Consider the following 15,610-nt stretch of genomic DNA (forward strand, 5'->3'; position numbering starts at 1 on the left):
CGACATAAATTTAATGGTGGACCACCTAGCAGAGGCCTCACGGATGTAGACAAGGCTAGCTTCAAAGGCGATGGCCCTCTCCACAGTAGCCAGGCATCCATTATGGCTGAAGCCGTGGAGGGTGGACAATACCTCAAAATTTGGGCTCTGTGCGCTTCCATTCGAGCCGAGGAGGCTCTTCGGCAGGGAGCTTGATAAAATTATGGAAAACCTGGCCGACACAAAAATAAAAAATCTCCCACTGCTGCCCAAAAGGAGAAGGGCTTCCTTTCGAGGCCGCGAATCCTCCTCTAGGGGCCTTAGAGGTCAGAGGCGCGCTGGTCCCCAGTCCAGAGGTAGGGGGCGGGGCATCTCCTGCAAACGCAAGAAGGGCCTCTGACTAAGCCCCCCACGTCTCAGGTCCTCCAGTGGTAGGCGGGCGTCCTCCTCATCATCTAGATGCCCGACGCCAGTTCATGCAAGATCTCTGGGTCATCTCAGCTATCCAGAGCAGGTACGGAATAGATTTCACTGCCCCCCCCCCCCGCCCCCCCCGCGAGCAATTGTGTAACAACTCGCCCTTTTCAGGGCACCAAACAACTTCATCTAGAAGGAGCCGACCTAGAGCCCGTCCCTCAAGCAGTACAGTGCCAGGGTTTCGGTTTTCCGTTCTTCTTGGTACCCAGGACACTAGACAGATGGCGAATGATCACCGATCTGAGAAGCCTGAATCAGCTCATCCACTGAATTCAGGTCCGCATGGAAGCCATCAAGTCAGTGTTAGCCCTTCTAGGGCCCGGAGATCTTTTTATCACTCTGGACTTGAGAGACACAGATCTGCACGCTCCCAACTTCATTGCGCACAGGAAGTTTCTATGAGTGGCTGTACATCTAGACGGAAATATGTGGCATCTTCAATGCTCCACCCTCCCATGCGGCAAATCTTCAGCCCACCATACCTTCTTAAAGGTAATAGCTCCGGTCACTACCACCCTTCGCCTTCAAGGAATCTTCAGAGTCCCTTATCTGGACGACTAGCTTCTCAGAGCCCAATCCAAGGAGGTCCTTACCACGCAGGTTCAGACCGTAGTTGCTTGGTTGAGCCAGCTTGGCTGGCTAATAGTCTTTCCAAAGCTAGGGGTGATTCCACCAGCACGGATCCAGTTCCGGGGATTTACCAAGGACTCTCTCACCATGATGATCTTTTGGCCCACCCCTTGCAGGGGAAGATTGCGTGTGCGGTTCATCATCTCTCCGTTACCAGGAAGGTCACGGTCACGAGAGCCATGAAGGCCCTAGGTTTGATGTCCGCCCCCAAAGAAGAAGTTCCCTGGGCCCGGTGGCGCAAGGGCTCACTACACAATGAGATCTTGAGAGTCTGGAATCACTGTCCTTCAGGACTATAAAAGCCTTTCCAGGTAACCATCAGCACCCGGCAATCACTAGCCCAGTGGGCCCGTTTACCTGGACCCTGTTGACAACAGATGCCTCCCTCACTGGATGGGGAGCTCATCTGGGGGAGACCCCGGTACAAGGCACCTGGAATTACCTGGAGAGAACGCGCTCATCCAGCTGGCGAGAGCTTATGGCAGTTTGCTGGGCACTTCTGACACTTGCATCACTTCCGTGGAAGAAGACGGTCAAGGGTCGGACGGACAACCTGACGACAGTCTGCCACATCATCAAACAGGGGGAAACCAGGTTCCCCTCCCTTCTACAAGTCATCATTTGGATTTTCGCCTGGACAGAGCAGAATATCTCCCAGCTGTCGGCGGTTCAGATCCCAGGTTGCCTAAACATCCTAGTGGACCAACTCAGCAAAAGGTTGGCTACCTCAGGCGAATGGTCCCTACACCAGAGTACCTTTCACTATCTCTTCAAGAGGTGGGGTCTCCCCGAGGTGGATCTGATGGCCACCTATTACAACGCCAGAGTAGAAAGGTTTCGCTCCCTGTACCGGGAGGACAACCCTTTGGCGTTGGATGCCCTGTCAATACATTTGAGGCTCAAACTGGTAAATGTTTTTTCTCCCATTCCGATGAATCCGAAGGTATTGACGAAACCCAGGCAGGACCAGACATCGGCAATAGGGAACATGCCGTTCTGGCCAAAAAGGGCATGGTTCGCCGACTTCATTCCTATGAGTCGGGGGAACTACTGGAGGCTTCCACCAGTGCAGAAGCTGGTAATCCGGAACAGTCGGCCTTGCCAAGGCCTGGACAAATTCAACCTAACTGCCTGGAGGTTAACCAGCCTATAGGGGGCAAAAGAGGATTGTCTCAGAGAGTGCTAAGGACGCTGGCGCACTCAAGAGCAGAATCAACTAACCAGAGCTACCAGAGGGTCGCCTGAATATTCCGAAACTGGTGTACGAGTAACCAGCCTGACCCTAACAGGGATGCAGTCTTGGAATTTCTACAAGACGGCCTGGAAAGAGGGCTGGCACCCGCTACCCTGAAGGTTCAAGTTGCAGCTCTGTCCACTCTCCTGGAGAACAGGTTATCACTAGATCCTCTAATCAAACAATTTCTAAGAGGGGCTGCTAGGCTTTGCCCTCAAGTGCAGCCTCCTATCCCTACGTGGGACCTAGCTACGGTTCTACAGGGTCTCGGACTGGCGGACGGCGGACTCTACAGTGTTTGGACACTCTTAGCATCAGCCTGCCAGGATCACCCACCCTAGGGTAAAGCTATACTTGCTAAATCCCCAGTTGAGCTGCTGTTGGGCATAGGGGGAATGAAAGATTATGTATGATAATCTGATTTCCCTTAGCCCAAGGCTCCCTCCCTATGCTGTATTATTGTACTATTGTACTATCTGTGTTATTTGCATAACTTGTACTTATTTATTATACTTGCTACTAACACAAGGGGGAGTAGGTCTTCCGGCCTCTTATAGGGGTCAAAAGCTGTTAGGTAATTAAAAGTTCCACCTGTCCTAACAGCTCATAGGGGCAGGAGTACCCCAGTTGTGCTGCTGTTTGGGCTAAGGGAAAACAGATTATCATTAGAGATGAGCGAACACTGTTCAAATCAGCCGATCCGAACAGCACGCTCCCATAGAAATGAATGGAAGCACCTGTGACGCTGACTTTGCCGGCGGCCGGCCGGCGTCACAGGTGCTTCCATTCATTTCTATAGGAGCGTGCTGTTCAGATCGGCTGATCTGAACAGTGTTTGCTCATCTCTAATTATCATACATAATCTTTCATTCTTTAAGGACAAAGTCCATCCCAGTTTGGAAAGTAATAATGAGATGCAGATTACATTAGGCCTTAGTCAATAATCATGTGCCAGGTTTATGTTATAACTCTACAACCAATCATGTTATGCCAACCATGTTATGTTATTAGAATAGTCCAACTTGCTTTTGTCTGTACTGTATTTAAACTACCTTTTTGCACCATTAAATTAGAACTCACTTGATACACCATCAGTTGTGTGTGTGACTTGTCCAGGCCTGATATCTAATTTGGAACTGTGCAACATACTCTATTATGAGGACTACTTGATGTCCCTAACAACTGAAAGGAAGGTTCTTCTGACAGTGGGCTGAGATCGGTAACAGCAACGATATCTCCACCTCGGGGGGCACATTACGGGAAAGTTCCACTTAGTTTTTCAGCCTTTTATTAACCCCATTGCAACTTTTTTGAGATGCGTTGTTGCCATTAATTTCTAAATGTCTAACTTTGACTGTTAGGAACCTGATGCAACAAATAACTCTGTAAGTCCTGGGCGTAAGTCCTGGGCAACTAGAATCCTCAAGTGCTGAGGCAAAAACGGTTCTGGGTGTTCTACGCTCTCCTAACTGGAGAGGAACCAGGCCCCGGAGTTCTTCACCAGAGCTCCTGATGGTGGAGTTGGACTTGGTAAAAGTCTGAGGCCCAGATCCGCAACCTCCCAGACAGCACCACACCCAGCGAACCCCAAGTAAGAGGACTCAGAAGAACCCAGACACCAACCTTCGAGTGAAGTCCAAATGAGCGGGATGGACTGGAGTTCAGATGCGCAGGAGGGTAATCCAGGGAATACGTGCAGATACCCAAGGAGCAAATGCGTGATCAAACAAGCCGAGTTGATAACTGGAGGTCATGTGGTAGCAGAAGGCAGAGGCAGAAGCGTAGTCAGGGAAGCCAGGTCATAGGAGGTCAACGGAGTAGCCAAATCAGGATCCAAAAGGGAGGTCAGGAGGAAGCCAAAGGTCACAGTAGGTCAGGAAGGTGCCAAAATCAGGATCACGGAGGAGAGGTCTGTAAAGCAAGCCGGGTCATACACATCCAAGGAAATCCAGGTGCAGGAAAAGAGGCAGGAGGTAGCAGGAAAGGAGACGGAACTGGAGGGCTCGTTGCTAGGGGAGCTGATACCGCAGGGAAAACGAATAAGCAGCAACGGTCCGAAACCAAAATGAAGCCTAAATAGCCTCAGGCCTGCCACTGACCCCCCCTGACCCCGGAAGTGCCGGTTCCAGCGCTAGGGGGAAACCAGAATCTCTGCACACTCAAGCGGAGGCCTCCGACCTACCCCAGCGCCAAAGAAGCAGAAATCCCGGTACTGGACAGTGGAGGCCCCAGCCGTCCTAATATTGACCTTCAGATATGTGTTCCGTGCTGTATTGTGAGTAAAACATGGGTAGAGGAGATTTCCAAATCATTTCCTTATTCTTTTCTTTACATTTTACACAGAGTCCCAACTTTTTTGTTATTGGGGTTGTACATTCCTTGCAAAGAATATCCTTATAGATTTGTGAATTAAGTGGAAGCTGCTTTTACTTAGTGTGTGCAGGGAATAATAGTGTAGTAGCGTGTTAGTCAATAAAGGTATCGTAACTAAAATACTTGGGCCTCTGTGACAAAAAAGTATCAACTATTGCTTAGTGTGTAGAAGGCTCAGTCTCCCCCTGGTGGTGGATGAGAAATAAGAAGCAGCTTCCTCACAGAAGTAAAGTGCACTGATATACAGTACAGTATGTTAACAAGTTAATAGACATGTTACCTACAATAATATAATGTTTTGTGCATTCTAATGTTTTGAGCTCTAATCACATAAGAGACGTGAGTAACATTATATATAGATATATATACTTCTACTCAATGACAAAAAAAAAATCACTCACCGAGAAGCAGTTGAATCTAGTGAAACTTTATGTATATATTTATAATGATGATATATATATATATATATATATATATATATATATATATATATATATATGTGAATAAAATATTAGAGCAAAAAGATAAGTTTAGTGTGGAAAATCATTCAATTTACGGTCAGTTCACACTAGTGTTCGGGGTCTCTGGCCCCCATTCCACTTAAAATACGCATAAAGAAAAGCCCTGTCATAAACTGGGTGGCTGGGATGTCAAAAAAGGGGTCATATGCCGCATATGGGATTTAAAAAGTGGTCATAAACCGTGTGGGGGTGTTATACTAAGTGGGGGACTTCTTGATTTGCCAGTGGGGGGGTGTCCTAATTAAGGGGCCCCATCATGCAACCAAAGATGGCTGGGGTTGCGTATCTTTTTATTTATTTTTTTGGGGGGGGGCCTTTCTATAGTTCGGCACAGGCAGCAGAGAGGCTATGTTCACCCCTGGGAAAGCATTAACCTGCTGAAAAATTCTTGTTGCCACATCAAAGCCAATATTAAAGTGCTCATCACTAAATCTCCATGTTCAAACCCGGAAGTAACTGGATCTCAAACAGAACCGGGATTCCGCACTAAAGATGATATGGCTCCAGTGCAAATGAAGATGAGTGTTAATGGCAAGACGTATAATGGTCGTTGTGACACCACATTTTTGTCTGTTAAAGGGATTCAATCATTAAAATGCATTTTTTTTCTCCTCAACACACACTTAAGAAAGGCTATTCTTCTCCTATCTTTTGTCTTTTCCGCGCCGCTGTTCGGTAGAAATCACAGTTTTCTTCTGTATGCAATTGACGGCTCATAAAGTCTTATGTTTATGTAATGACAATAACCTCTATTACAAAAGTGTCTGACCTCTGTATAAGCAATGCCGCCCCTGCTACCCCTTGTGTCACCCCCTCTAACTCATAGATTGTAAGCTCTTGTGAGCAGGGCCCTCAGTCCCATTGTGTGAAATGTCTTTCTTTGTAATGTATCTTTCTGTCTGTATTTGAACCCTACAAATTGTACAGCGCTGCGGAATATGTTGGTGCTATATAAATAAAATTTATTAGTTTGTGAGTTTGGATGTTCGGATGTTTGTTCCTCAATCACGCAAAACCCGCTCGACCAATTTGGCTGAAAGTTTCCACAAACATAGTTAATACACCCGATTGCGCAATAGGCTACTTTTCGTTACAATAGCGCACATACATTTGTGCCAGGACCCCCACAAAACCCAAACTCACACCACCATCTCTGCAATCTCACACACTTTGGACCATAGCAAGTCCCAAAATTCATATTACCCTCTACAGCCTCACCCCTAACCCCACACAATCTCATATACATATACTTTACCACTTTGCCCCTCACCTTAACGATACTCCAGGAGGCTCTCTTTAACGCTCCGGAGCAGCCATGTTTGCCGACCTCCACCGCTCTGACAATCCGCGAAACCGCCCACCCATGTCAATACCCCTAGGCCGTCTAATAAATGCAAAAACAAAAACAAAAAAAATGGAAAAAAAAATAAAATAAAAAATAAAAAGTATTACAAATTCAAATCACCCCCCTTTCCCTAGAACACATATAAAAGTAGTTAAATACTGTGAAACACATACATGTTAGGTATCCCTGTGTCCGAAATCGCCTGCTCTACAAAGCTATACAAATATTTTGCCTGGACGCTTAACACCGTAGCAGCAAACATACTGAAAAGTCCAAAACCGCTGTTTTTTCACTATTTTCATTATCATACAAATATCAATCAAAAGTGATCAAACCAATAGCATTTCCCAAAAATGCAACAACTAAAAACTACACCCGGCCCCGCAAAAAAACACATCCCCCGACACAGACAAATAAAAAAGTGACTGCTGTCAGAATATGGCAACTTTTACAAACAAAAAAATGTCAACACACTACTGGCAGAAAATAACAAAGCATACAATGTCGTATATCGAAGTATATTAACTTCAAATACCTCTGTCCCAAACACACTATGTACAGTTTATACCAACACCGTATAGCAGCTCAAATACAAATTACATCCAACACAAAAGTCTCACGTATTCTCTGAATTACAGCAACAACAACATACAAAGTTACATTTCATATCCCATACCTTATACACAGTACGAAAACCTTACCCGCTCCTGTATATACCCACTTCTACAATCACCGGAGACGAAGTCGCGGGTACCAGCTAGTTATTAATAATAATTAAGTTCTTTCGCAGCACTGGGGGTGGTCCCCAGTGCTCAAACAGACCTTAAAGCGTCCGCAATGCTGTGAGAGAAATCTCCAGCGCTGCTTCTATCTTCGCCTGGAACAGCCTCTCCCTGCGTCTTCTTCCGACACTGGCTTCAAACTTCAAGGTATGCACAGTTGGCTCTACCGTCGGGCCTCAGGCAGAGCCGACTGCGGGTGCCCGCGGCCATTTTCTTATGACCGCTTATACTGTGTAAGCAGCTACAAGAAAATGGCCGCTTACACCACGGGCATGCACAGTCGGCTCTGCCCAAGGCCCAATGGCAGAGCCGACCGCGCATGCCTAGAAGTTTGAAGCCAGCGCCGGAAGAAGACGCAGAGAGAGGCTGTTCCGCGCAAAGATAGAGGCGTCACTGGAGCTTTCTCTCGCAGCATTAGGGACGCCCCCAGTGCTGTTTGAGTGCTGGGGACAGACCTCAGTTCTGCGAGAGAACTCATTTGCATACTGAAGAAAACTGGGATTTCAACTGAATGGCGGCACCGAGAAGACATCTCATGGTAGGAGAAGAATAGCCTTTCTTAAAGGGGTATTCCCATGTACATAATCACATCTATATTTGTAGATAATTAAAAATTAAACATTTTTGCAAATATAACAAAATTAAAAATTCTGCAGAGTTTTAAAGATTTTCTCTAACTTTCTTAGGGGTGACAGTTTTTTTGTCTTGATCGGTTGCCATGGATACGACCTATGGTCTAGGACTTGTCAGGAACCCAGCTATGATTTTCTTATTGTAGCCGGGTTATCAGGCAGGGGACACTACATGTATGAGAACATATCCCGGCCACAATAAGGACATCATGGCTGATTTTCTGACCTTAGAAAGTTTCTGCATTAGTGGTCGTATCCATGGCAACCAATCAAGATAACAGACTGTCACCACTAAGAAAGTTAGAGAAAATCTTTAAAACTCTGCAGAATTTTTAATTATTTACATTTGCAAAAATGTTTAACTTTTAATCATCTACAAATTAAAAACTAATTATGTAGATGGGAATACCCCTTTAAGGCTATTCCTACGTGCTAGGGAGAAAAATTGCATTTTAATGATTGAATTCCTTTAAGCACTTGGAATGTTCCAGACAGAGACAGGGGTGTGTCTTGATGATGTCACCTGCGTCTAGATAGTGCACAAGGTAAATGTGGGAGTTGCTCTTGCTTGTCAGTGAATCAAACAATCCTTTCTCCTGGTAGTCTGCCTGGGCCCCAGACTCTGATCACTGTGTGTGTTTGCCCTCTGGTATCTGCTATATACAAAAAGGGCTATAAAAACAAAATGAAAGTGTATTGCTGTGTGATAATTCATAGTACTATAGCAGGGGTGCTCACACTTTGTCAGTGTGTGAGCTACTGTATTACATGACCAAGTTGAAAGATCTACTACCCACTTCTTGTGGGCGTGGCCGGGGTGGGCCAGTGGGCGGGGCCGAGCGGACCTGTGGGCAGGATGGGGCGTTCTGTGGGTGGGGCCGGGCATGTGGGCGGGGCCTTGCGGAGCGTGAGAGCAGGAGACAGCGGAGTTCTGTGGCCGCATAGGCATCCCCGCTGTCTGCTTGCTCACAGCGCAGGCTGAGTTATCTCTGGACACTGGCAGGCTGGGGCTGCGGCAGCCCCGCCTACCAGTGTCCGTAGATGACTCTCAGCCTGCGCTGTGAACAAGCAGCACCCCGGCCCCCTCCATCCCTAAGAGTGGCCTGCAAGTGTTGGGAGTGCCTGTGCACAGCACAGGCTGAGAGTCGACTCTCAGCCTGCACTGTGAACAAGCAGACACTGGGGATCCCTGGCTGCAAGCCACGATCGACCCATACGTCCATTGCGATCTACTGGTAGATCGCGATCGACGTATTGGGCACTCCTGTACTATAGAAAGGACCAAGGTCTCTTGTTTAACCTCATGTTTTTGCTGCCAAGATTTCCTAGGTCACAAGAACCTTCATTACAGGCAATTCGTCAAATTGATGATCCCCCTCAGCTCTGCTTGAGGAGAGCTCTGTGACTTGTGGCTACCTTCATAGCTGTCGTTGTTTTAGAATTTTGCAACAAATTAGATTTTCTTTTTCCTGGCATGTTCAAAAGTAGCAAACTGTCAATTTGGATTACAGATGTTTTCCCATCCAGTGTGTCAGCATGTTGCCTGGAGCCGATCAGATAATATGCAAATGCATGTACAGAATGCACTGAGGGTTAGCTGAGTGTTTACAGAGAGAAATAACAGACCTGGCTTTATCAGAACCTGTGATAAGGTGCTGCCAAGAGCAGAGTAATATAGTATGTGAACATAAATTCATAACAGTCGTGAAGCCATGTCATTTACTAGGATAAAAAGTAGCCTTGGTGTTAATTGAGGTTACAAACTATCTGTGTGCCAAATTTCATTCAAATCCATTCAGCCTTTTTTGTGTGATTGAGGAACAAACATCCAAACACACAAACTTTCACATTTATAATTTTAATAGGATACGTTAGACGCACCTCCAAACACCATGCTGGGGATGGCTGTTGGCCCTTCACTGATCAGCTCTTTTGGGACTATCATAAGGATTGTCCGTAAATAAAGAAATCAGGGACAACTCTTTTAAGTAGACCATTGACCCTGGACTATTTTCCAAACTTATAACAGCCTTCCATCACCACACTGGCAGCCTAAGAAATTTTATTCAGGTTAAACAATTCACATTTGTTTTAGTCGCATGACAAATTTAAACAAGAAACAATTGTCAAAGGGATGTGTCCCCAGGTTAGCACACATAATGTGGGGTGCCAGTGAAGCCGAACTACAATACAGACTTTGAAAGATCCCACTGCGCCTGGATGTGAAGACGAGCCTGAAAGTGAGGAGAGTTGGTATTACTGCCTATTTGTTAGAAGGTGAAGGTTAACCATTTTGGTAAGCAACCCTAAGTGGGGATCCATAAGTGGTTATACCGTAAGTAGAGTTCCTACCCAAGACCAGTTGACATCTCTCTGCTGTTAACAAAGACGGGGTTAACAGCAAAACCTACCATAATTGTTATTAATCTGATTTTGCAGTTTGTAGAAATATCCCTTATGTGGCCCTTCCTTGAAACTTGACTCAAACATGAAAGAGCACCTTGATAGATTTTGGTGCAGTGATTTCATTAGGATATTGTTTAAACACTGTGACAATTGGGGGTAATTTAGCATCAAAGGTAGCAGTGTTCCTGGATTTACAGAGGTGTTGGTGGCGCTGGGTGCCAAATAAACAGCAAATCAGGTGATGCAATCCAAAATAAGTGGCTTTATTCAGCTTATAACAGGAACAGAAAATAACAAACAGCCTAGCCCCCACACAGGGCAATACCTCACTTCTTGAACGCTCACTAATCTAATGAGGCAAGATACTCTACTGAGGTTTCTTCTCACCAGTCTGGCTCACACTGAGCTTAACCAAGTCCATTTTGGATTCCAGTTCTCTTGGGACAGACCACCTGTCTGTCTCTAACTGGTCCACGTATCTGAATCAATTGGAAAAAATGATAATTTCTCCAGTTATATGTACTTTTTAATAATTTTTTTCCCTTTTACCAGGAAATAATGTAGCCTATCGTGTTACACAATTTTTCCTGAGTACAGCCAAGCCCCAAATGTGGTCAAGAACAGCTGTTTGGGCACAGAGGAGGGCTCAGAAGCAAAGGAGCTTTATTTGTCTTTTGGCGCTCTGATTTTACTGGAATGGTTTAAAGGTACCATGTCACATTTGCAGAGCCTTAGAGGTACTACAACAGTGGAAAACCCCCCAAAGTGATCTCATTTTGGAAACTAGATGTTAGGGAAATGCAGACAGAAGTTCCCCAGTGCGTAGATGACAGTTCCCGAGTAGCTGCTGGAGAACCCTGGAGGAAGGGGTTCAAGAGACAGTGAGCCCTAAGCTGAAGCCCCCCACTGTCCCTTCCTCTTGCCAGGCCCTATCCTATGTAATAGGCAGCAACTAGAAGACGTTCCTTTCCTATATATGTGACACACAAAACGCAGACAAGACAAACAACAACAAAGGGAGGTCAACTAGCTAGGGTTCGGTAACAGTAGAGAAATGAGGTGCCAAATCGAAGTCCAAAAGAATAGTCAATAGGGAAAGCCAGAGGTCAGGATTAAGAATACAAGTAACAAAACAGCAAGAGAAAATGCCAGCAAGCACGAGGAAATAGCAAGCAACAATGTGAATGCGAACCAAGAATAAATAGGGAGGAAGAACCCGCCCTGAACCTGACAGAAAGGCAGGCTGTCAATCACAGGGCAAAACAAAACTTAAAGGGGTATTTCCATGATGCTTGTTCACTAACCTGCAGGTTGTTGTGCTCACTTCACTTCCTGCTTTTCTCGGCACATAGGTGGGCAGTGTTTCACTTACAAAGGACCATGGATTTGGCAGCAGAAATGCATTTCCACTAAGGAATGTAGGTAATGCCCCTGAGGTACCAGTACAGTTGAGACCCCAAAGAAGTTACCCTATTTTAAATACGCTATCCCTTAAAGAGGACCTTTCACCATATCCGGGCACATGCAGTGTTATATACTGCTGGAAAGCTGACAGTGCGCTGAATTTAGCGCACTGTCGGCTTTCCCGATCTGTGCCCGGTGTGAAGAGCTTACGGCCCGGTACCGTAGCTCTTCTATGGTCAGAAGGGCGTTTCTGACCATTAGCCAGAGACGTCCTTCTGCCTCGCGGCGCCTATCGCACTGTGCTGTGGAGCCGGGAGGAACGCCCCCTCCCTCTGCTCACACAGCTTGTCCGTAGACTAGCATTATCAGGGAGGGAGGGGGGAGTTCCTCCCCGCTCCACAGTACAGCGCGATTGGCGCCGCGAGGCAGAAGGACGTTCCTGGCTAATGGTCAGAAACGCCCTTCTGACTGTAAAGCGCTACGGTACCGGGACCGATAGCGCTTTACACTGGGCACAGATCGGGAAAGCCGACAGTGCGCTGAATTCAGCGCACTGTCAGCTTTCTGGCAGTATATAACACTGCCTGTGCCCAGATATGGTGAAAGGTCGTCTTTAAGGTATTCGTCTAGGGGTACAGTGAGCATTTTGACTCACTAGGCTTTTCCACAAATGGTACTGCACAGCAAATGGTACAGAAGGAGAATTGCAATTTTCGAATCATATATGTTATTTCAGTGCCCGACATTAGGCCCACTTTTTGCCATCAGAGACACATACTTGTAAAACTATTAAGTGGGCTATCCCATGTACTAAAAAGTTGTATATGTGGACGTAAACTGCTGCTTGGGCACACAGCAGAGCTCAGAAGGAATGGAGAACTGCTTTTTTTTAGCTTTTGGAGTAAAGATTTAGCGGGACTTTCAGGACGCCATTTTGTTTTGTGTTTGGTATAAACAGCTGTTTGGGCACAGCCAGCACAGAAGAGAAGGAAAGGTTTTTGGAACACAGTTTGGTTTTTGGCCGTTATGCTACTTTTGCAGAGCCACTGAATTGCTAGTAAAGTGGAATCCGCAGACATGTCACCCTATTTTGGAAACTACAGCACTGAAAGGATTTATCAAGAGCAGTAGTGAGCATTTTTAACCCTTGAGTGTTGCATTAATTTAATTTACAGAAATAAATGTGCAGCTGATAATGAAAAGTGAAAACTTCAATTTTTCCATAGGTACACCATTTCAGTGCTCGACATGTATTGCCCAGCTTCTGTCAGCAGAGACACACACTCCAAAAAACTGTTAAGTGGGTATCCCGAGCGTAACAGCTTATGGAGCATTTGTCTCTGATACAAGTTGAGCACAACATAATACGCAACTAAATAAAGTGTTCCTGGAAAAATAGCCATTTTCACCTTTCACCAGCGTCTGCGTATTCATTTCTGGAAAATAAAGTATAGTAATACTTAGGGGTTAAAATGATCACTGTACCTCTGTATAAATCCCTTAAGGGTTGTAGTTTCCAAAATGGGGTCATATGTCAAGGGATTCCACTTTATTGACATTTCAGGAGCTCTGCAAAAGTGTCATGGCATCTAAAAACCAAACCGTCTAAATCTGTACTCCAAAAAACCAAATAGCGCTCCTTTCCTTCTGTACCTGGTTGTGTGCCTAATTATCAGTTTATACCCTCATATGACATTAAGTACTTTATCCTGGGTACACCAGTGTCATACATGTGGCATAAACTGCAGATTGTGCACACAGCAGGGCACATTTTTGGGTGCCTATAACTTATAGAATTAATTTTGTTAATTTTTTTGGTGGATTAAAAAAAGAAAACATACCAAAAAAACACAATTCTTTACTATGGCGTATACGCTCATAGTAAAAAAAAAACACTGCGTAAACGCGACGTAAACGCCACCCTCGCATAAGCACACAATGAGCTTGGCGTTACTCCGTGTGAAGGCTCCCTTAACCTGTGGGTCGGGATGATTACGGTGATACCTCATTTACACACATGGACAAAATTGTTGGTACCCCTCATTTATGAAAGAAAAACACACAATGGTCACAGAAATAACTTGAATCTGACAAAAATAATAGTTACGGTAATTACAAATTGTTGACAAGCCACAGAGCTTCTGGGAGAATGTTCTATGGACAGATGAGACAAAAATCAAACTTTTTGGCAAGGCACATCAATTCTATGTTCCCAGACAGAAGAAATGAAGAATATCTTGAAAAGAACATTGTCCCTACTGTGAAACATGGAGGAGGCTCTGTTATGTCCTGGGGCTGCTTTGCTACATCTGGCACATTGTGTCTTGAATCTGTGCAGGGTACAATGAAATCTTAAGACAATCAATGGATTCTAGAGAGAAATGTGCTGCCCAGTGTCAGAAAGCTTGGTCTCAGTTGCAGGTATGGGTTTTACAACAGGATAATGACCCAAAACCACACAGCTAAGAACACCCAAGAATGGCTAAGAGGAAAACATTAGACTATTCTGAAGTGTCCTTCTATGAGCCCTGACCTAAATCCTATTGAGCATCTTTGGAAGGAGCTGAAACATGGCGTCTGGAAAAGGTACCTTTCATACCCGAGACAACTGGAACAGTTTGCTCATGAGCAGTGGGCCAAAATACCTGCTGAGAGGGGCAGAAGTCTCATTGACAGTTACAGGAATCGTTTGATCGCAGCAATTGCCTCAAAAGGTTGTGCAACAAAATATTAAGTTAAGGGAACCATCATTTCTGTCCGGGCCTGTTTCATAAGTTTTATTTTTTTAAAAATTCTGTTGAAGCAAAAAGCAATGTCTGACTTTCATTTGTTCAGTTTCATAGAGTTTTTAGTTATTATTACTTTTGCCAGATACAAGTTATTTCTGTCACCATTGTGGGTTTCTTTCATTAAATGAGGGGGCCAACAATTTTGTCCACATGTGTATATTGTTTTTTTTATGTGTCACTAATTTTACAGAACAAAGGTCCGTTTGGGGAAATAAATCAATTATTTTTGCATCATAATCTTCTGAGAGGCGTAACATTTTTATTTTTTGGTTTACAGCATTGATTTAGGGCTTATTTTTGTAAGACAACCTGTGCTTTTTATTGGTACTGTTTTGAAATACAAATGACTTTTTGATCACTTTTTATAGCATATTATGTAGGGTGAGACGGCGAGAAATCATTACTTCTGGTGGGTTTTTTTTTTTTTTTTTTTTTCCCGACATTCACTGTGTAGGTTATTGTACAGATTGTTACAGATGCAGCGATACCAAATATACATTGTTTTTATACATTTTTAGGTTGTTTTTATATAATTCATTGGAAATGGGCATTTTGGGGCTTTATTGATTTATTTATTTAATTCACATACTTTATTCAATTTTTTTTGCACTTTTTAAAAAAACTTTTTTCATATTTTCCACTAGGACACCTGAACCAGCGATGCACTAATCGCTGGTTCACTACTATAGACGGCAATACTTGAGCATACACATGTATTGCAGTCTATAGAGGAAATCAGCCTATGCAGGCACATAGGTTGACTTCCTGCATCTCGGCAGGATCAATCAGGTATTGGTGGATCCAGGCAGCCTGGGGTCACTGGCTAGACCCCGGGCTTCAAATAATAGATATCGTCAGCTCCCGATCTTGCTGTGGGGGGTGCCATTATTATTGCGCAACCCCTTGAATGCCGCGGCCATATTTGACCACAGCATCCAAGGAGTTAAAACCTTCAATCTGAGTGGAACTCTGACTGAGGGTTAATGGGGTAGCTGTACCCGGCTCTCAGCTGTGTAACAGAGCCAAGAGCCGAGAATA

The sequence above is a fragment of the Leptodactylus fuscus genome, chromosome 6, assembly GCF_031893055.1.
Source record: "Leptodactylus fuscus isolate aLepFus1 chromosome 6, aLepFus1.hap2, whole genome shotgun sequence".
NCBI lineage: Eukaryota > Metazoa > Chordata > Amphibia > Anura > Leptodactylidae > Leptodactylus > Leptodactylus fuscus.